General features: G+C 41.6%; 1 long non-coding RNA gene across 1 annotated transcript; it reads right to left on the reverse strand.

Annotated features, from left to right (window-relative positions):
* Positions 1–859: 859 nt before the first annotated feature.
* On the reverse strand, positions 860–18,700 carry LOC130600623 (uncharacterized). The gene is made up of 3 exons (XR_008972503.1): positions 18,638–18,700; positions 17,949–18,065; positions 860–912 (listed from the first exon to the last, which is right to left on the reverse strand). It is a non-coding gene; the product is annotated as an uncharacterized LOC130600623 (long non-coding RNA).
* Positions 18,701–21,203: the final 2,503 nt, after the last annotated feature.

A 21,203-nucleotide genomic window follows, 5' to 3' on the forward strand; every position in this document is an offset into this window, starting at 1 on the left:
TCTGCTCTATTCACAACAATTGCTTTAGAAATTATGCAAGTGGTACCTCTCTGGAAGTCTTCCTGTGTTGCTTATTGGATTTGGGGGGTTGAGAAAGTTTTCATGGCTGTGTCTTGTCATTCTGAAATGTTTTTTTTCCTGAATGTTTTCAAGCCACTTTGTACCCATTGTCCCTTTCCCACTACATTGAAAACAAGGAACCCTTCTCAGCAAAAAGTATAACGTTTCTTTGTCACAGCACTCACAGTTTGTTATATCAACATATGCATCTATTGTTGTTTGGTGTCAAGAGTTGTAACTGCCTTAACTTACTTCCTTCAAATAGAGTTGTTTCAGAGCAGAACTCATGGAAGACATGTTACACGGCTGCTCAGCTCCTAACTGAACGTCTGACCAGGTATGGCAATGTACTGTCTTCTCTGGAGGGGAAAGGTTTGGATAATCATTCTGTAGCAGACTATGGCTTCATGATGCGTGACATTCTTCCAGTTATATATGCATGATATAATTATATTCTAACTCATGTGAGATTATGTATAATTTATGTATGCTGTATATGTGTAACCATTGGGCTTGATGAACTTCTGAGGCAGCAGCCATGATAGGAGCAAAGCAGCATTTCACCTACAGAAATACCTGTACAGATTCTAATTGGCCCATTTACAAAAATTAGTTTGCCAAGTTCTCCTAATTGCTGTGGGTCAAATTTTCTGATACAAAGCAGTGAAGGAATTGAATTTTAATGGTTTCAGTTATTTTTGGTCCCATGGAAATAAACCATTTTTCCCTCCCCTTGGTATAGAACTGGATGTTAGATAAGTGAGGAAAGAGGAGGAGAATCATTGAAACATCAGTTGGGGAAAATTGCTGAAATGGAGTGGCAGATGAGCAGGATCTGAATGATGGCTTTATCTGTAAGAAAAGAAAGAGAACGGTGAATGTAGAACATGTACAGAGGAAAAAGCAGCTGAGATTCAAGAGAGTAATATAAGCTGTAGCAGTCTGCTAATATTGCTGAAGGATCTATTAACAACAGTATGATTTCTTCCCAGATGATCATCTGTTCTGTCTTAGCCTAGTATCTAACAAAGTCATATATTGGGCATCTGGCTTCTGTGTGCTTTTTCTCTTGAAGGACAAATTAGAAGAGGGATTTTGCTCTCTAATACAGCTTACAAAACCTGTCATGTTTGACAAGGGCAGGGAGAGCAAGTGAAAACCAGTAGAAGGGAAGCCATGCCTGTGCTTCACCTCATAGTGTGAGGGGAGCTGAGCAGACTGCAGGTGAAGGTTCAGTGTATCTGGACAACCCCAGGTGCTCTTTTAGTGTGCAGTGACATGTCAGAGTTCCTGGTTGTGTGCTTGAACCGTATGCTCTCTGTAACACCCTAATGTGATGCCTCCTGGAGGGTAAATGCTGAGATGAGGGCAGCAGGTCTGCTCTGTCACAAGCTTTTCTACTGATGTGCTTGTGCCATTTTCACAGCTCTGTGTCTGCAGATGTATCTCTTCCCACAATCCCACCCTGACTATTTAGCCTAGGGCAGTTGATCCTCTCATTACCAGTAACAAACACACTCATACGATGTGATGGCTTCTTTAAAAGAAGCAGTATAATTTCCTCATCATTTGAGCTCTTTCAGTGTGAAAGAAAACTAACAGCAAACAGGCAATGAGTTGACAAATTTCATTTGGATCTGCAGTGAAAGGTCTGACTTGCCTTCCTTGGGAGACTGGGAGGCAAGGATTAGAACTTGATTCAAGGAGCCCTTGCTGATGGAGAGATGTAAAACTGATGCAAAACTGATGCAAGGATCTGTTGGTGACTGGGGAAGCTGGGACATCATGGCTGATTTTTATGGTGCAGTTTCCAATCTCCCCCAAGCTTGTCTTCATTCTTTTTTTTCCTTGAGTGTCAAGTGCTCTGTGTTGTGTCTATCTGGATATTGTGCAGGGTGAGTAGGGGGAGCATGCAAGTTTAAATTGTAAGTAGGAAAGGAGAGAAGCACTTGCTAAAGACGTCTAGACACCACAAAGTGTAATTAGCCAGGTTTAAAATTCTGCCAGCAAGTATATATGGCAGGAAATACAAACATAAGGAGAGTAAGAGCTACCAGGCTTCACTTGGCTCCTGCCGCTTCATCAGGGCTAATTAAAGTGTTCTTCCCCGAGTCCTTAAAGAGATTGGCTATGACAGCAAACAATTTCAAGTAAGATGTACTAGTCTAAAGTGTGGCAGGGGAAGCAACAGGGAAGTAGCAATCTGCATTGTCAGCTCCCATTTCTATAGGCTCAATGGAGAACATTCAAAGCTGGGTGAAGCAAGGCCAAAGACAAGGCAAATGGATGCTCTCAAGTTTATTTGTGTTGCCGTACCATTTGCCACATCTGAGGTGGAAAGGTCTCAAATGTCAGCAGGGTCCTGACCGTGCTTCTCATGCTTGTATGCTGGAGTTTCACCATCACACAATGCAATCACAGTGCGTATTTGCCACGTGGTCCCCAGAGTGTGGCTGTAAGAAGGTGCATGTATGCACAATACAGGCAAGTCAAGTAGTAACAATGCTTTCAAGTAAGCACATTTGTAGAGGCACTGAAGGTAGAGGCTTCTTCTTCAGTCATTTTCATTGCCCTCTCCATCATTTCCATAATGAAGTCACCTTGTCTTCCAATGCTTTGGGAGAAGGATCACAGGACACTGGTGATTTGGAAGTTACAGCTGTGATCTTATTGTGAAATAAGATATTCAATTCCAGGTTCATATAAAAGAGGCAAATGAAGTTTGTGAAGATAATACTATGCTTTCTGAAGTTTCCACTTTGCAGCCAGAAAATGCAAATAAGCATGTGTATGATGCAGATACATCAAAACTAAAGTCACAGGTTGGGCCAAAATCAGGTTGGCAGCTTCTCTTTAAACAGTTTTATGGATCATTAAGTACCCCACAGGAGGCTGACTACACCAACTGCATTTTATTGATAGCCGAGAGTTTCTAGCCTGAAACAAAACAATTATTCATGTTAACTAGAGGCTGGAATAAACTGCCCCAGACCAATGTCCCCTCAGAACACATAGAGACTCAAAATGCAATCTCAGATTTTCTTCTTGATGTATTTTCCCATTCACTTAGTATTATAACATCCTGGTGGATGCTTTATTTAAACAGGTTAGCACAACTGTTTTCCTGGGAAGGTCTTTGGCAGGCAAATAGACAGGGTTTTTCACATATGCTCCAACAAAATGTTAGCATATTCGTATAAGTAATACATATTCCTCTAAGAAAATCCATGAAAATTGCCTTATTTTACCAGGAGAGCCAGCTTTCCTAGTTCTGTGTGTCACACTTTCACATGAAGTTCTACATTAGGAGTAAGCTAAATGGTGCATGGCATTTCTGTTTACTGCCTTCTGTCTCAGATATATCCAATGAAACTTTGGACACTTGATGTTACAAATTCCCAAGAAGCCCTTTAAGTCTCACAAACACTTTCAAGGAAAACAAATATGAGCTGGTGCACATAAAAAGTGTTAATTCACTCTGTACTTACCTCATCATGGATCACTTCACTGTCTCCTACAAGACCAACCTCCCTTAGGATACTGGGCAATCCTATCTCTCCCTGTTGCACAGAAGAGACACAATATGCTGAAGGACTAATGGTTTGAAATAAGCCCTATATCCTCAGTCTGTATGAGCTTCCCAGAAAACACCAGTATTTAGATGGGGAAACAGACTAGAAAATCTGCCTTTAAGTGCTGCTATGGGATCTAAGCTCTTCTGAATGTGTTTTTCATACACAGGACCTCTCACAGTCCTGCAAGACCAGTATTGGACAGCAAAATGCAGTAGCCCAACTTGGGTCTGCCAAAATCGTGACCTGATCATTAGACCAGCAGGTGACCAAGTAACTTTAACACTCACTGCAGCAGCACTTCACTTTAAAAATCTGATCTTGTCATTCAGCCAATGTTATTCTGCTGCCACCAAAATGAAAATAGCCATCCGCCCTAAAAGTTTATATATTACTCACAGTTTTGCTCCAATGAAATAGATGTGGGGTTTACTGCATCAATACCACGTGCCTCACAAACCCAGGAAAAAATCAGGAAAAAATCCTGGACAGGTAAGTTAAAGGTACCCAAAGCTCCCCTGAACTCAACCATATCTTAACACTTTTCTATTGGTATGGAAGTCTTCATGTAAAGAAGCTAAATCTGGGAAGCTTCTGAAGCGATAAATCAGTTATGAAATGGGAACCTCCCTTACAGGCTGTCTAATTATCTGACAAGATAATTAATCTCTTAAGCAATTGTAGAACTGCTGTTACCTTGGTAAGTGATGGAAACAAACTCTGGCAGATCCCATAGGTCTTGGCACTGTGATATCAATAAGACTCCAGAAAGTTATGTGTAATAGGCACTGAGTGAGGTCAAAATGCCTCCATAGGAGTAACTGGAATTGCTTATTGCCTCAAGGTACTTCTGTTACTAATTATTTTGCTGCAGCTAATTATGGTTTGCCTGTTTAGTTGCAGCTAAGTTTAAGAGTTGCCTTTCTTCCCTTCAGGAAGATACTGAATCATGATAGGAAAGGACAGAGCCTCCTGCCTTTTTAGAACAATGGCATTGTCTGCCTCTCCTCAACAGACAACCCAATTACAGCCGACACAATAATTGATGCTGAAATTTTCCACTGAGAAAGATGGACACACGTTATTATCCCATCAACCTTGTTCCACATGGTGTCTTGTATCTCTGGTTTTTCCTACTGTGGCAGCAAATTGACTGAAGCACACTGCATAGCCTGTTTTCCCAAGGGTACCCCGTGACGGAATGAGGGCATCTCGCAGGGCACGAGGAGAAAGGTGAGCCCAGAGAAAAGATGACTCAGTGTGAATTGAAGCCAAATTTACTTCCACAGCCTTCTTTATCTGCTTAGGTCTCCATTACATAGTATTTGCTTCAAAGGAAGCATGAGCATGTCCAACATCTACTGATTAACACATGCATTGCATTACACTGAGCAACTGTTCTGCCATTAACAACAACTGTCCCTTATTCATACCCAATTCTATCTGAGCTTAAAGACAGACTCTAGTGAGAGATCTGCCAGGTCTGTAAGTACATGAAAACCTCAATGTGAATGAGATATCTATCTGACAACTTTCCAGTCATCTAATCTAAGTTTCTGTTTTGCCCAATTTATACTACCACTTGGCACATGTTTATTTGTATTTATTACATTTCATGTGCTTCATAATCTCTGCATCCAAACCATGGAGTCAAGCTTAGTCCAAACCCTACATCTACTGTTTTCTATCTCTTCTTAAAAACCATTTCTGTTCGTATCTGAAAGAAGCCTGATTTCTACCTGTCCACTGCTTTTCCCCAGTAGCTGAACAGAAACTTATTTTCTTTATTTAATGACAATAATCAGTCTACAAATATAATCATATATTTTTTGTTGTTTTTTTAAAAAAAAACACTAAAATACAGTGTTTGGCGTAGCTGTATTATTCCTGTAATGAATAATCACTGAAGATACAATTGTGGATGCAGTTACCGTGCAGCATTGTGAATAAAATGCTTTAGATGGAAAACTGTACTTCAACAAAATGTATGCAATAGTACAAATGTATTACTGCCCATTAATATGCATTAATTCAATGAAAAATGCCTGACTGAGCTGGTTTACATAGATTAGGAGAGCAGGCAGTGAAAGGAAGCACTTGGACTTGATTAAATGGGCTGTGAAGATCGGAGGAACTCTAATCCTAAACATAGAAGTGAACCTCCAAGATAGGCTGTCCAGTTACGCTGGTATGGTTTGTTCCTTCCCTCACTCATATCGGTGTTTTTATTGTGATGGAGAATCAGCATTCAGTGTTCTTGATGCATTGGTTCTACTCGGCTCTCTTGAATCTGTATTTTAAAGCTTTTTATTTAAAAATAATAAAAAATAAAACAATTCTCCCTAAGGTAGGAACTTTGTAGGAATCATCTCATTTGCTTAAGTGTTTCCAGGATGTAGAATGTGAGCTTCTGACATGCTTGTCGTTGTCAAGACAAGCTTATCTGTGCCTGAAATACTCATTAACTTCTGTGCGTGACATGCAAGGTTTGTTCTAGCTCCCCAGTCTGCACCAAGAGGGGTATTCCCACAGCCTTGAGGGGGAGCATTCATTGAGAGACATCAGTGTTTCGAATGATGCCAAATGCACCCTTCTGTCCAGGCACAGTTAGTTACACATATAAAAACCCAACAATTTCTCTTTCCCTTCTGACTAACAATCTTCTTATGAGACAAACTGTTGTAATAGTTATATGCTCAGCATAAGATGCAGTTTTCCCTGAGTTTATTTAATAAATACATTGCAGTTCATAAAAGAACCCATCGGTTCGATGGCTGTCTCAGCCCCATGGCCTGCATAAAGCCTTACTTTTGGTGCAGTGCTGACTGGCATTTTTACTCTCCTCTGCCTGTGCAAGAGAAGTAATTTTGGAGGAGGTTTAGGTGAGGAAAGGCAGAATGGTGACTCCAGGGGTGTGAGGAAGGAAGAAGAACCACCAAAAGAATTTGTGGGTCTCTTGACTCAAGATTAGTGGAATATCAACAAACAGCAGATGTTTGGAGGCAAAACATGCACATAATGGGTTTTGATGATACAGAGATGTATCCTAGAGAGTACATGGATTTTTCCATACTGCACAGTATCAAGGTACATGAGTTACTACCAGGAATGTCCCTTGGTGATTTTTACTTGCAAAACGAGAAACATCCCAAATAAACCCAAAATTTTTCTGTGAAAATATCCATGTTCAAAGCAAGTTTGCATCAGGACCTAGAAGCTAAAGCTTTGGTGTACTAGTTCTTAAAGGGACCTTCAAATTGGGGCTGAGCCTGCGATCCTCATGCAATAGCTGGGTGTCTCCAGCAACTTTAATGGAGTCCTTCCCCCAAAAGATGAGGATTTGTATCACTTTGAGACCAGAGTCAGCCTTTGTGAAAGCAATAACAACAGGTCTGTCTCTCATGTGCATCATATCTACTAACTGCACAGATAAGGCTGGTGAAGTTACAAAATGCTCTGAAACAGCTCTGCTTTGGATCAGCACCATATGTGGTCTTCATTTAACTCATTTTGCATGTAATGTCCTCCAGATATGATCACTAAGAGGTCTGATATTTCGGTAGCCCTTATTTGCATAAACCAACTTAATTTTGATGCTGAGAACTTGTTCCATAGCACTTTCACAGTGGGGCACCAGGATATAAACATGCCTGAAAGACAAAAAAGTGGGCCTTATGTTTAGGAAATGATCTTTGAATATGATCTTATTAGGACACATGTTATCTAAACCAGTGAAAAATGATATTATAAATGACTACAAAGGGTTTACTATCTTCTTTGCCCAAGCAGCCTCATAAATTTTATGTCTAATCCCCAGTTTTGCCCACATCATCCAATTCTATCTGCCTTACATGAAGCTTAGTAAACTTCCAACAAACACAGCTGACCAGCATGACAGCAAAGAGTGGGGTCCCTGTAGTGTGTTAAATCCCTTCCCTCCAATACAATCTGATGGGATCTTTAATGACTATTTCTTATATAAGAATTCTTGAAATGATGGATCTTGGATCATTCTCTCCACCTATGTTCTCTATACATAGTTCCCAGAGCTCAAGTCACATTCTAGTAAGTGTATCGAATTTTGAGCTATTCAAGGGATTTTGTATATTATTTATGAGGATTGATTGCTTTGTCTCTCATGTGAAGGAATGCATGTAAAACTGACTTTTGTTCTGTTTTTCCTTTGCCTAACATCTCTGATATGATCATGGCTTCATAACAATTTCAATATATTATTGCCAAAGGTATTATAAAATAGGGAGACATTATCCTCCAAGTTGTAATTCTTTCTCTGCTAAATAAACTCAAAAGCTTTTTGTTTGTTTGTTTGTTTATTGATCCTTACTGTGGAACATAGTAAATTAAGTTAGTGCTGTAAAACAAGAGGCCAAATTCCCTTGTAGTTTCACCAAAATGGATTTCAATTAGCTAAGCTGCTATGACTGTGCTATGATGCTATTCTTAGACAGGTTATGACATTGTCAACAAATCAGTGAAATTTAAGCTCCTTTTATTGTGATCTTGAGTTAAACAATACAGATTTCTTGTGCATATGCCTTGTTCCCTATATAATGGGAGCTTCAGACAGTGTGGTCAGAAATAACTCTTGACATGAAACACCTGCAAGTTATACAGGCATTGTAAGACAGATCAGTCTCAGAGTAAGTCTGGGAAATGGAGGAAAGAGAAAAAGGGCAGAAAGCATTAGGGTCATTATGATGTAATTTCTGCCATCCCACTGTTCCAGCTGTGCAGCAAAGGGATATTTGTGACCCACTGCCTGACATGCCCTCAAAACCAGAGTCAGTAGTGGTCAAAATTAGATACTTACGGATGCACAAGGAGATTGTTTCCTTCTGCTGTTATTTCACCATAGAAAATATAAACAGGGAATTATCATGCACTGACTGTTTCAGTCAGAATGAGGGGCTATCAAATAAATACAGTTGATGACAGATTCAAAACACGCATCAGGATGCGTTTTTGAACCCCTTGCCATGGGATTTTATAGATAAACCCAGATAGGTTTAAAAGGTGTCTTGATAAGTAAGAAAAGAGAAAGTTCTGTAAGGGATGATTAAATATAAGGATATCACCTCTAGTTCAGGAAGTCCTTCACCTGTAAGCTGTCTTTCAGAATGAAAGGTGATCTGACACTATTCACAGCCAATTTGCTGCTAATGGCCAAGCTTAAGGAGTGCTTGATAGAAAGAACATCTCATTAGCTAATCTTTAAATGACTTCAAAGTTCCGTAGCAGGGACTGTGAATAGAGAAGTTTACGCCTTCCCTGATGAAAGGCTGAAGTTGCTCCAAAATACAGCTGTGTTGACATTACTGCAATGTCTTGATCTGTTGATGTATAAAGCAGGGACAAAGCCCCACAGGGCTGAGCAGTGTGTAATCTCTCACAGTCGTGCAGTTTGTAACCTCGCAACAGACCCTCCTGATTTAACTCTACTTGGTTGTAACTCGATTTTTGCATTCACACTGCTCGCTCTGCATTATTGTGTCTACTACATGGATTCCCAGTCCAGGGTGTTGAATTGATGTTTTATGGATTAGTGTAGAGAGCGTATTCTTTGAGTCTACTTTATGTAGTCATCCCTATTCATCTTGCTGATGCCAATCTCACCTCTTGTCACCTACCACTCAAAAAATAAGCCCTTTAACGTTGGGGTTTTTTATCACATTTTGAGATATTTCCTTGCTATTCAGAGATTATGCCTTTTTCTTACCTTTTACTTTTCAACTAATGGCTAAACAGCTGCAGCAACATGAGACTTCGGAGCACCCTGCTGCCGTTCTCAAAACCAGAATAATCTGTACTTAAACCGATTTGCTTGTAAACTCCTGCATCCCTGCCTCCAGCCTCCAGCATAAACTGCTCATGCCCATCATGTCAATCTGTTTTACCAATGCAGAGATCACTCTATCAGTGCCAACTAGCCCACTACAACCAAGGCTGCAGGTTATGCCTAGGGAAGAAAAAATAATGTCTCTGCCCTCATCAGCTAACTACATTTCATTGGATCCATACAATTCAGATTGATCACTGGGGTCTGAATGAAAAGCAAGGTCATTTTAAAAAACGAATAATACATCCCTGCCATTGGGGTGCAGGATTTATGTCTGGAATCTACTTTAAAGGGAATCTCACAGCTATCAGGGAGTTGTGACTATTGTATTTCAGTCTGAGCTAAATGTACCTAACTGCAACGCAAAAAATATGTGCTAGAAATCGACTCGAACTGGTAAGATATGAGACAGTCAGATTGAACACAAATAATTCTGAGCTAAGGCACCAGCAGGAGACTGATAGAACCTATAACCAGGAGACTGGCTGTTTGTTTCCTTATTCATACTGTTTTATGATTTCATTTCTCTGTGCTGATTAAAAAGGGACTAAAAAACAGTGCTGGAGACTGAACATTTTGGGCATGTGCTGTTCAAATCTCCCCAAAACAGCTCTGCCACAGCCATTCCCTTTCCATCTTTAAATCAGCAGGTTTTTTTAAAAGCATCTCTCCTAACTGAATGCAGTATTCTGGTGGAATGAGATTGTCCTCTGAAACCTAAGCTGAATGGGTTTATGAGTATCTTTTACCAACGGGTATCTTCTTGTCCCGTAGGTTAAAGCGCTTTTGCCCTCTCCTGGTGTTTACAGCACTATATAGTTACATCAGTCTTGAAACTTTTAGGCTGTACAAGGCAGGTCTTCCTAATTCATCTGGCAGGACTAGCTCTCCGTTCTCTTAATCACACTGTCCTGTTCTACAGCTGCTCCACCTTGAATCCACTGCTCTTGACCATGGGGCTCCAGATCAGGAGATCTGACGTTACACAGTAGAGTCATAGAATGGTTTGGATTGGAAGAGACCTTAAAGATCATTTAGTTTCAAGTCCCCTGCCATGGGCATGGACACTTTCCACTAGAGCAGGTTGCTTAAAGCCCATCCCATCAAACCTGGACATCAGTACCTTTATGTTTCAAGTAGAACAATAAACAGCTGCTAATGCTCAAACCCCACATTGACTTTTTAAATGGTGACATCATATTGTTGGGTCATAGATATCTTGTCATCAATTCTTACACCTATGTTTTTCTTCTTTTATATCATTCCCAAGTGACAGGTCCATGGATTATAGTAAAAAATATTGCTACTGTTACCTAAATACATGACATAGTAGTCTATACTAGAAGATCCCATCCTGGACTATGTTATTCTAAATCCTCTTACAATATTCCAACCCCTTTTCCCATTTGCAATGTTTTCCAGGTTTGTACTTGCAGGTACAAATGTTATAGGCAATTTTTAAACACAGATTATTCATGACAGTTTAAGCCAGATCAGACTTCAGGAAGCTCCTTTAGAACTTCCATTGCTACCCTTCTTTCCACCTGATGCTTCTACCTTTAAACAAACCTATTGTTGCTTCCCCTTCAGATGTTTCCTTGTTTGCCTCTTGCAGTTCCTGTGCTAAACTCTGTGTTTGCCAACAAAACTAATAATTTCTCATGCAGCACCGTATCTAATGCTTTACTGATATCCACATAGATGAAATCTACTGCATTTCCTTTGTTTAGAAAATCAATTACTTTATCAAAGCAAGATATCGAGTTAGTCTGGCACTCTCTGTGTCTTTGGTAAACCTATCTAACATTTTATCCCATTTTACGTTTACTTCCATGTCTGTAACTATTGTCTTCTTAAGAATTTACTCTAAAGCCTGTGTGTAGTCATCTCTTATTTGTGATCCAAGTGGCTTTGACGCTGGTTTGCAGGGACGCAATGTGGCTCATTGTTCAGACTCAAGATTTAGATGCAAATGCCCGTACGGTATCATGATGTGCACTCAGAAGCATTCGTGCATGGGGAGTGCAACAGGAGAACTAGAGCAGTGAAAGGCAAACCCATATGGAATCCAGGAATATGTGAGGAAAGCAACATTAATTCTTGCCCTATTCTTATGCCTTTTTTTTTAGACCCCTTGAGATGGCTGCCCTTGTGCAGCTATTTTAATGGTCTTCTGATGAAGATGTTCTGAGTTTATCCTGCTTCCATCAAAGCGTGCATTGCACTAACAGAAAAGGGACTCAGAGGGTGAAGGTTCTGGCACAAATAAGCATCTGCAAATCTACTGTGACCAACTGAATTATGTCCTTTCATCTGTTCTGTCTTTGATGTCCTACCCAAATCCCAAAGGGAAATTCAGGTGTGACAAACGCATCTTCTGCTCCATTGCTTGATATTTTACTAGCCATTTCGCATCCTTCAGAAGAACAGGACTAGTAATTGGTTTTGCTGGGGGAACACCTCAGAGATAAATACTGTTCCTTTCTTTTCCTCTTTTCTATTGTTGCTCTCTTCTGTCCCATTAAATATCCTATCCTCATCCTACTGAAGCTGCTATAAATGAAAGTCTGTCAGCACTGCCATTACAAGCCCTATTTGTAAACAGTTCATCATTCAGAGGTAAAGATTCATTTTCTCTCCTTGCCACAACTGATGCTGGGTGGAAAAGGTCAGGCAGGGGCTACTGTTTAACATACAGTTTCTCTGAATTTATAAACACAGCCACAAGCATTGTGGAACAGGGGTGGGCCAGCAAGGCTGCAGTATAAAGAGACACCAGCATTTCACACTATGCAGCCAGGTGCAATGCGGGAGTGGAAACTGGAGTCTAAAATAATGAATATTGTAATTATCCTTTATCCTGCCAACAGTCTTAACTGGATTCCCAAAGCCAGGCTCCTTCAGAGTTTGTGAGATACATGAACCAGATCTGGTTTTGTAATCTGTGCTCATAGCAAAAGAAATTATCTGTGTTCTTTCTAAAGCAGACAGAAATAGCAAATTTCCAGGAACCACAGGGAGACAAAGAACAGAACACAGTGTCAATAACTCCACATAAATTTAAACCACTGCATAAACTTTTGGATTCTATTGGGATGAACAGGGAAGAGAGAGCGATCCAGGAATGAAGGAGAGAAATTTGATCTGCATCGTGGATGGATGGTCTGTTGGTAGAAGAGTAAATGTAGGATAGTCTGATCACAGTTAACCTCCTGGTGTCGATTTCTCATCCATAAAATGATAATAATGACACTTGCTTTTGTGAAGTACTTTGAGATCTGTGGTGGAAAAGTGATGTATAAAGACAGACATTGTTGTTTCAAAGACAGTGAATAGCAGGTGTAATAGATGTGGAATTACACAATAGACAAATATTGCAGGGAGAACAGTGGGATTCAGCAGTACCCTATAGTCTCTTCTAGCTTTGATAGGGTTGGTGGCTTTCCTATTGAAGTATAATATTTCAGGTAATTACTCCATTGCTCACTTATTAGGGAGGGGATGAAAAACAGTTTATTTTGCTGGAAGCACATAATAAGAGTCAAACAAAATAACTAGAATAATTAGCAAATTCACTTACTCTGTGTAGGTTCTTTTTATGTGTCACCAACATAAGTTATCCTTTGGGGAAAAAGCTTTCCCTCCCTTATCAGGCTGAGTGTACCCATATCTATCTCTCACACATCACTTCCAGCCTATCCCAGGATACAGTTTTGGTGGAACCACAGCCCCACCTTTGCTGGACCCCTACTGTTTCCAGGGGTCATGCCTGACTTTTTGTGATGCCTCCTTTCATCTTCTTCTGTGCTCCAGCCCAATGCTTGCTGAAGGAAATCAGAACGAAATACAGCTGAACAGATTAATATCCATCATGAAGGGATGTGGGGAATATGCAATCATACAGCCTGGATGCTTGGCAGCTCTATGTGTGACAGGAGAGGAAAATCAAAGTGAAAAGTGCATGCATCAGAGGGACAGCAGCTGGGGCCCTTTGATTAATCTATACAGAGTATGCCTGAAAAAATCAGAGGGGATTCTTATCCAAACAGAAGCACTAAAGTCAGGCCACAGTTTACACCAGCACAACCCCAACCAGAGCGCACCACTCACACATCAGATGAGCACCATGTACAAAAGCTGGTGGCCGATGTACAACGACATCTCCCTGCAGACTGCGTAGAGGAAGAAATACCAGTGCAATGTATTCAGTTGCAATGATGTAAGTCCCGAATAACTTCAGTGGTAACACACAGTCCTCTTTACATCCCTAACCTCATGGCTCAAAAAACATTTCAGATGTTCAACGAGGCAAAGATTTTGACCCCTGAAATTCTTGAGTTCTTCTGCAAGGAGACAAATTATCTCCTTTATCAAATGTATTCAGAGAGGCATAAAGGAAAGGGTTTAGCAGCCCTGTTTTGCCACAGGCTGCTCTTCAGCAGAGAAGGGAGAAACCCAATCAGAAAGCAAAGGCGGATTATGCACACACTCACACCCCTCTCCTGCCCAAGGTGAGCTGCTGTCTCCACCGGTTGCCTGCTGTCCTGCTGACTGCAACGTGGGGATCCAGCCAGCAAATTGCCACCTAAGGCGTGCACAATCACGGGCATTTCAAGTAGCTTTGAAAATCCCTGTCTGGATAATGATGTAGCCAGCACGTCAGGCCTGGCCATCCAGCTGAGCTAAGTACACAGCTGAAGAACGGTGTGGAGGGTGATGAGGCAGATGACAAAAGCGGTTCTGCTGGCATCATTCAATCACCTGTGGATCAGCTGGCTTGGGTTCAGGCAGCAGCTCCTTTCCTTCATGTGCTCTTAAATCCCGATCTAGGCAAGGCAATGTGAGGTGTCTGTGATGATGCACAAGTTGGAGCGTACTGAGAGATTAGCTTTTTTCCCCTGTGTGCCAATAGGTCAGTTGAAGTCTCCATCTCCAGGCTTTTCTCAGCCTCCCTCCACCCTGCAGACTGGGAGACCAGCATCTGCCATGCCTTTCTTAACTCATCTGCAGTCTTCCTCTGCAAAACCCAAGTGGATCCTCCATTTGCACAACTGTGCTAGCTTGAGAAACCACTATTCCCCCTAACTCCCTTCTTTTAGTCTTACTTTGCATAAAGAAGAAATGCTTGGGATAAAATACAAAGCATTCCCATAAAATTTGTATCACTCCCTTCAGCCCTTCTCCCTAGATTGAAGCTAAATATAGCAAAAGCCAGGCTGCCGGGTGGAAAAAATACAAAATCACTTAAAGAAAGGTATGATAAATTAAGCCCCAGGTTGCTCTCATGCTGCGGTCTGGATGAGGTGAATGTCTTATGTCTATGATGGCACTAGCAGGACATTTTTATGTACCAATTTACAAGGGATTTGTGATCACTGAACAAAGATGTTGCTGTAAAGCCTAGCGGTGCCTTGCCGAAACTTCAGCTAAAACAGCGCTGCACTGTGTCCGAGAAACAGCTGCTGATCTCTTGCATTTGTAGAATCATTTTTAGATCAGAAAGACAGTTTGGGATTATTTTCTTTCAGTGGGCAATGCAGATTTGGTAACAGCAACTCTTTTGCAGATTTATATTTGCTTCACTGAATCCCTCTCAGAGGCTGGAGGGGGAATTTAGAAACTTCATTTTGACATTGAAGTTGTTATTCAAAGCTAAATGTTTCATTTTGCTGCTTTCAAACAAAATATTTTGATCTTTCCTTTGTATATTTAGTTTGGTTACAAATTGCTTTCCCTTTTATTTTGAAAGGTGTGCTCAAAACCCAGCTGTTACTTCTTATAAAGGGACAAAAGAAGTGTTTTGCTCAAACCAAGAGGGGTTTTTTTTCCTCTTTACTTTTGTCTTGAAAATAACTGGTCAAAAACAATACGGAAAAGAAGTTTTCTTGCTAGTGAACCAAAAATTCAATTAACTGAAAAGCTCTTAATCTCATTTCAGTATAAGGTGTTGTCTGCAGAAGGAGGTGAGAGCGCAGTGCACTCTAATGCAAGCTTAAAACCCAACCTGTTGCATCATACCTCCCTCAGATGTTGTCCTCCATTGATGATAAAGTTAGACCAGGAGAAAATCAGTTTTCCTGGTCAAAGGTAGAAGGAAACTTGGATTCAACCCACTTTCCTTAGCTCACCTAGGGTCTGAATTACCAGCGGGAAATGCCTGTTACTCTTCACTGGGTACACAGGGATTCTGAGCCAGCCTTATACTGAATCAGGCAGCTTAGCATAAAAACTGGAAAGCAGGAATCCTGGCCTTTGGTGCTCATCATGAAGAGTGTACTCCCAGGGCAGGGTTACCACATGGCTACATTTTGGCCCAATTATTAAATCACCAGTGACCCTACAGAACAAAATAAAATCAGAGACTTTTGTACAACACCCTTCCTATGAAGCAGGTTAACTACGGAAGGCTATAGAATAGCTTCTCATGAGCTTCTCCTTGGTCACTTCAGCCAAACCTGGGGGGATACAGAACATGGAAAAAGTTCAAACAAATACCCGCATGTCCAGGTTTTTGTCAGAGTTGGGCATGGACTTGCTCTAGTGCAGCAGGCTGAGAAAAAGCCTCTTGGGAAGATGCCTCTGATTCAAAGGTTACGGTCATGACCAAAGTAATTCTGTGAGCCTAAATAATGATCCTAGACTTGTCATTGGGGTCTGAGCATCATCTTCTGCAGTGGGAAAAACATAATATTACACCTCACAATTTAAGAGTCCCTGAAAACAAGGTTTTAAAGATTTCTTAATCCATTTCATAGGTCAAATGATTCCTGTTTGTGCCTGAAACCTTCCTGTCTCTGACTCATCTGCTTTCATGCTCCACCTTGTCCATGGGCTAAAACCTTAGACTCATCAGCTCCTGTCATCCCGAATGTAGTCTGACAGTGACTACAAAACCTCCCTAGGGAGACTCTAAACGTAAGCAGCTGCTAAAGCTGCACAAATGGGACTGTGGCAGCCCACAGATCTGGCCTGCACATTGTCAACATATCACCTTTTCAAACACACAAGAGATGCTCTTTTTTTGGCCTTGCTGATGCACCACCACTGCCCCTCTCTAGCAGAGCTCAGTGCATAGGGGGAATGCAGGGAGGCTCCTTTCCTCCTTGTTCACTGCTCTATCCAGATCCTGTTTTCCCATCAGCAGCAGAATCCATAGGAGACAAGGATGGAGGCTCTCATCTGTGGGGTGTCATGCTGCAGCAGCATCCCCATTGGGTTCGGGTGTCAGCAAGCCGATTGGCACTTTTGCTATTGCAACAGGAGCGTGACCTTTGTTTTTCCTGTAGCTTGATCTGCTTTATCCAGGGAAATCACAGGAAGAGCACTGTGCCAAGTCCTGATCCCACTGAATTTAGTGACGCAACTCCAGCTGACCTCAATGGGACTGGGATTTAAAGTAGCACCATGTAAATCCCTATAGGTGTCTTGTGCAGCTCTCTCTGCATGCTTACTTGACTTTCACACTCTTGATGAAAACGTGTATTTATAAATTTACAAATAGCACAGCAGCTGTGTGTTTATATAACCTCATTTGAGGGCCACATGTATCCTCACCCTTGTGCTATTAATATTTATACTGTAACAACCACATACACATAAAATACGTCACACAAATACACACGCTTGCAGTGGAACAATAAGGAAAATAGATTAAAACCCCTTCTGACTCAGTCATGTTCTTGAAAGACATTACGAAGCAACATTTCACTAGATCCTGGTAACTTTGTCTGAACTTCTATGCTTCTTCACTCTTAGTTTCTGTGCAGTAACACCTCTCCCTGATTTGAGGTGACCTAAGTCCAAAACGTTTTGCAGAACAAAGTGAGATATTTCAGCCAGTTGGGAGATAGACAATTTATAGGGCAACCAGGACTTCAAGCGCTGCAAGCTATAGATAGCAGGGCAAGCAACTCCAGCTGCTGCTGCTGCTTCCCAGCTATGTAATGAGCATTGTTCAGGAGGCCACAATGGAGCTGGGTAACAGCTCTTGACGAAAATTGCTCTTTTTTTTTTTTAGGCAAAAATGCAGAATCAGGCTACTTTAGTCAATCTGCAAATTACTCAACTTGCTTCAAATGCAAACAGGAAAAAAACCTGCAAAACATACAGCCTAGATGCTTTATTTTGACAGCTCGGATGAAACATTTTGATTTCCTCATGCTGAAAAGCTTAGCATTCTTGAATTTGCTTCCATTTAATTCTGTCTGTTCCAAAGATTAAAATTATTTATCCTATCCTAAATATTAATTATTTTTAAACTCTCTGCTTTGCTAGCGAAATTGGCTTAAATGATCATTTAATGTTGGCCAAGTGCAACTTCTTCTCTTCCCTCCATGCTAATTTTCCAGCTCAGTCAACGAACCAGATCCCTGTAAGGAGCCCAGTTCAGCTTTTTCTAACCAGGTCCTGAGACCAAGGATCAAACATGTGAAGGTTTGAGCAGGACAGGCTTTGCACACCCCTTTGCACAGAAGTCAGGAGGCAGAGGGCAAGCAGCCTTGTTAATTCTTCTCCTTTCCTTTTACAAGGAAACTTTGCTGTGAGACCACATGGCTGTTCTGATGCCAGCAAGTTCCCTGCAGATGGAGAGAGCAAACAAAAATGTGCATATTTACATTATACATGCAGATTAGATAGTGTGCAGTCCTCACAGCCTGTCCCTGAAACACCCTCCAAAAGGAGTGTGGGGGAGAATGCAACGAAATTGAGTCCAATTCTCTTATTGTTTCACTCCCGCACTCCTTCTCTTAAACAATTTGTACCCTTGGCTGATTAACCCTTTCTAGTGACCTGCATCATGGACAAAACTCTCCAGGCCTGGCAATCTCTACCTTAGTACAAAAAGTGGAACTATTTGCTTTCAGAGTACTGTTAAATTCAAAAGCCATCAAAATCACATGCAGGATGGAAGTGGGAATGATGGCGAAATTAAATACTGCATTTCTTTGCTTTACCTGGTGAGATAACAGAACAGAGGTGTGAGTACATGTGTGTGCACATCAGAAGTTACTCTGACATGGAGCCAAAGCATTGAAATGGTGAACTTAAGCCCTGTTATACTTACAAAGAGCTTTTGCAACCAGGCTGACTTTCACAGACCATCTCATCCCTGAAGCTCTTTCTCCAACCATCCCTCCTCAGCACTCACAAGCTTGCTCCTTCTCAAAGCCAGTTTCAACTTCTCCTTCACTGCCCTACAGTACCCACTCCTTACTCTAGCCTCACCTCCCTGGGTCATCATGTGGAGCACCTAGGGTTCTGTAATGCCCTTCTGAACACAAGTGTCCTCACCCATGGAACTCTTCTTGTAAAGTCATTTTTGGGAGAATTGGGTTCTTTCGGGGAGTAAGGAGCAAGCCAGTGATGGGCATCCCATAGTCTTCTCCTGGGGAGGGTCAAATATAGCCTTTTTGAAAGCAGTAGGTGTGCAAACTAGAGAACAGTGTCAGACCCAGCTCTTCCCATATTATATTGGAAGATGTCTGGACTCACATCTCTTGCCTTCTTCGGAGCCTGGTCCTAGGTACCTGCCTGAGGACTGGGCTGCTCAGCCTCATCTGCAGTGAGAGCAGCAGGAGAAGTGCTTGGGCCCACAGCAAAACCATTGGCTTTCTCTAGGTGTCCCCTTCTTAAAAGGCTTGGACCTAGTCCTCTGCATATGCAAAAGAAGTCTGGGATCATACTTTGCTGACAGATCCAGAGCAGCAACAGCCTGCGGGTAATCAGAGACCATTGCTTAGGCTGAGAGGAATCACCCTGCTGAGCACACACGCTCCCGCACTCATCCGTAGCTCTCTCACACTGCAGCACTCACATCTGCCCTCCCAAACGGGATTCCACAGGGCACTTGTCCTTCTAGCTCTTCATTGAGCAGCCAACACGCTCCCCTCGCCCTCCTACACAGCTCAGCATTGCAGATCAATTAGGATCTACGCCCCATTTCTCTGCAGAAAACCTTTGTCGCGCTGTGCCAGCTGCCACCTCGCTGACAGATGTTCTGCTCAGGCACACTTTATCAGTTTTACATAGTGGCTGCCTGCTTGAATATTTCACACCTCGTGCCAAACTTTTAGTGCTCCCAGTCGGAGGGAGCAGTGTAAGCAAGTCCAGCCTGGGCCATGCACTACTTCGGGGCACTGATCACTGAACTCTTCATGGACTTCCCTGCAGGTAGTTCGTAATGCTGTGCTTGGGAGGAAAGAAGCTTTCCTTTGAAGTGAGATTGACTCCAGCCTTTTGAGCTGCAAGGAAAACTGCCTGCGCAGTGCCAGCTGCAGGAAAGAACTTAGCTAAATGTAAGGTATGGAGGAATGAGAGATTCATGGCATCTCCCAGGCAGATGAGTAAATTACACTTTTTGACATATTTTAAAGGTGTTTTACAGTTTATATCCATGAGGTATAAATGCCTTTGACTTATTTCCATATAGAGGAAATCAAGAGGTTATTAAGCACTGCAGTGGGACAAGGGGAGGTGAATAGCAAAAACTCAAAGTGGCAGGTTCTGGGATGGAGCACGGAGAGTTCTGGGATTTTTTGGGGTACTGTGGTTCTAAGGGTTATGAAAAGTCCGTCTTTAGTTTTGTAGCATAAGAAGCCTTCTAGCTCCTCTGACAGACTTTAAAGTGTTCTTACTGCCATGATAACAATGATAGCAGAACAAATGAAATACAGCTTAAGAATCATAAGGAAGCTCAAGCAATTTCGTTGTCTCATGTTGCACATTTACAGTCTCTTCTTCAAGGACCTCTCATGTTGCTATTTTCTGTTCTAAATTGTCTTTCACACCACTTTCACCAGTATTATAGCTGGGCGTTCCCAGTATTGCACTGAGGAATGTGACTAATATCCTTTACAGGTAGTTTGGGATGGTACTTTTTTGTGAAGGATTGTACAGGCTGGACCAATGCAGCTGTTTCTGACACTGATTAGCTCATGTGGCTGAGTGAGATTGCAGCTGTAGCTAAAAAAAAAACCCAAAGGCTTTTTCAGGTCCCAAATCAACCCCTAACTATATGTGGAGACTTAAAATTAGGAAATTGCTTTTGCATTTTTAACGAAGCTGTTTGAACACCCAGCCCTCATTCACTTAGCTTATACAATATTGCACATTGAGAGCCTTGGAGCCCAGTTTACTTTACTGTTACACCAATTTTACTTTCAGGCAGTGTAATTCCCTGGTAAGTCAATGCCAATCCTGTTGTGTTCTTTTAAGGTGCAGTGTTCACAGAATGGCAGGCACAGAGTTAAACAATTAGACAACCGTTGTCCTAGAGTGTAGGAAAATGTGATGATGACCCAAGATTTTACTGCAGAAAGGGAGCCCCCAATGCACTCTATGAATGAGGTTGAAAGATCACCCCATTTACAGCATCTTAAATGCAGGTCTGGTGCAATTTTGTTTAAAATTGAAGGAAAATAGTAAAGTCAATGTGGCACAAAGTACCATGCAAGTGTTGTGAATAAAAGCTTCAAAGGGTACTAAAGTGCCATTGATTACCTTTGAGAGAACCTTTAAGATCTCAAGTCCAAGATAAAGAACTTACACATACACTGTAATGTTAAACCATCATCTCTACATTTGCAATAACCACTTCTTCTCCCATAAATGAATCCAGCCATTAACATCCTGTTGGGGGGGTTCTCACTAAAGATACACAAGGAAATCACAGCAAGTTACATTCCTGTTACGTTTAACAGTATTATGCCCTACAA

This window comes from Pezoporus wallicus, unplaced genomic scaffold (assembly GCF_028554395.1).
Source record: "Pezoporus wallicus isolate ANWC-B61680 ecotype Strahan unplaced genomic scaffold, APGP_CSIRO_Pwel_v1 contig_3952, whole genome shotgun sequence".
NCBI classification, from domain to species: Eukaryota; Metazoa; Chordata; class Aves; order Psittaciformes; family Psittacidae; genus Pezoporus; species Pezoporus wallicus.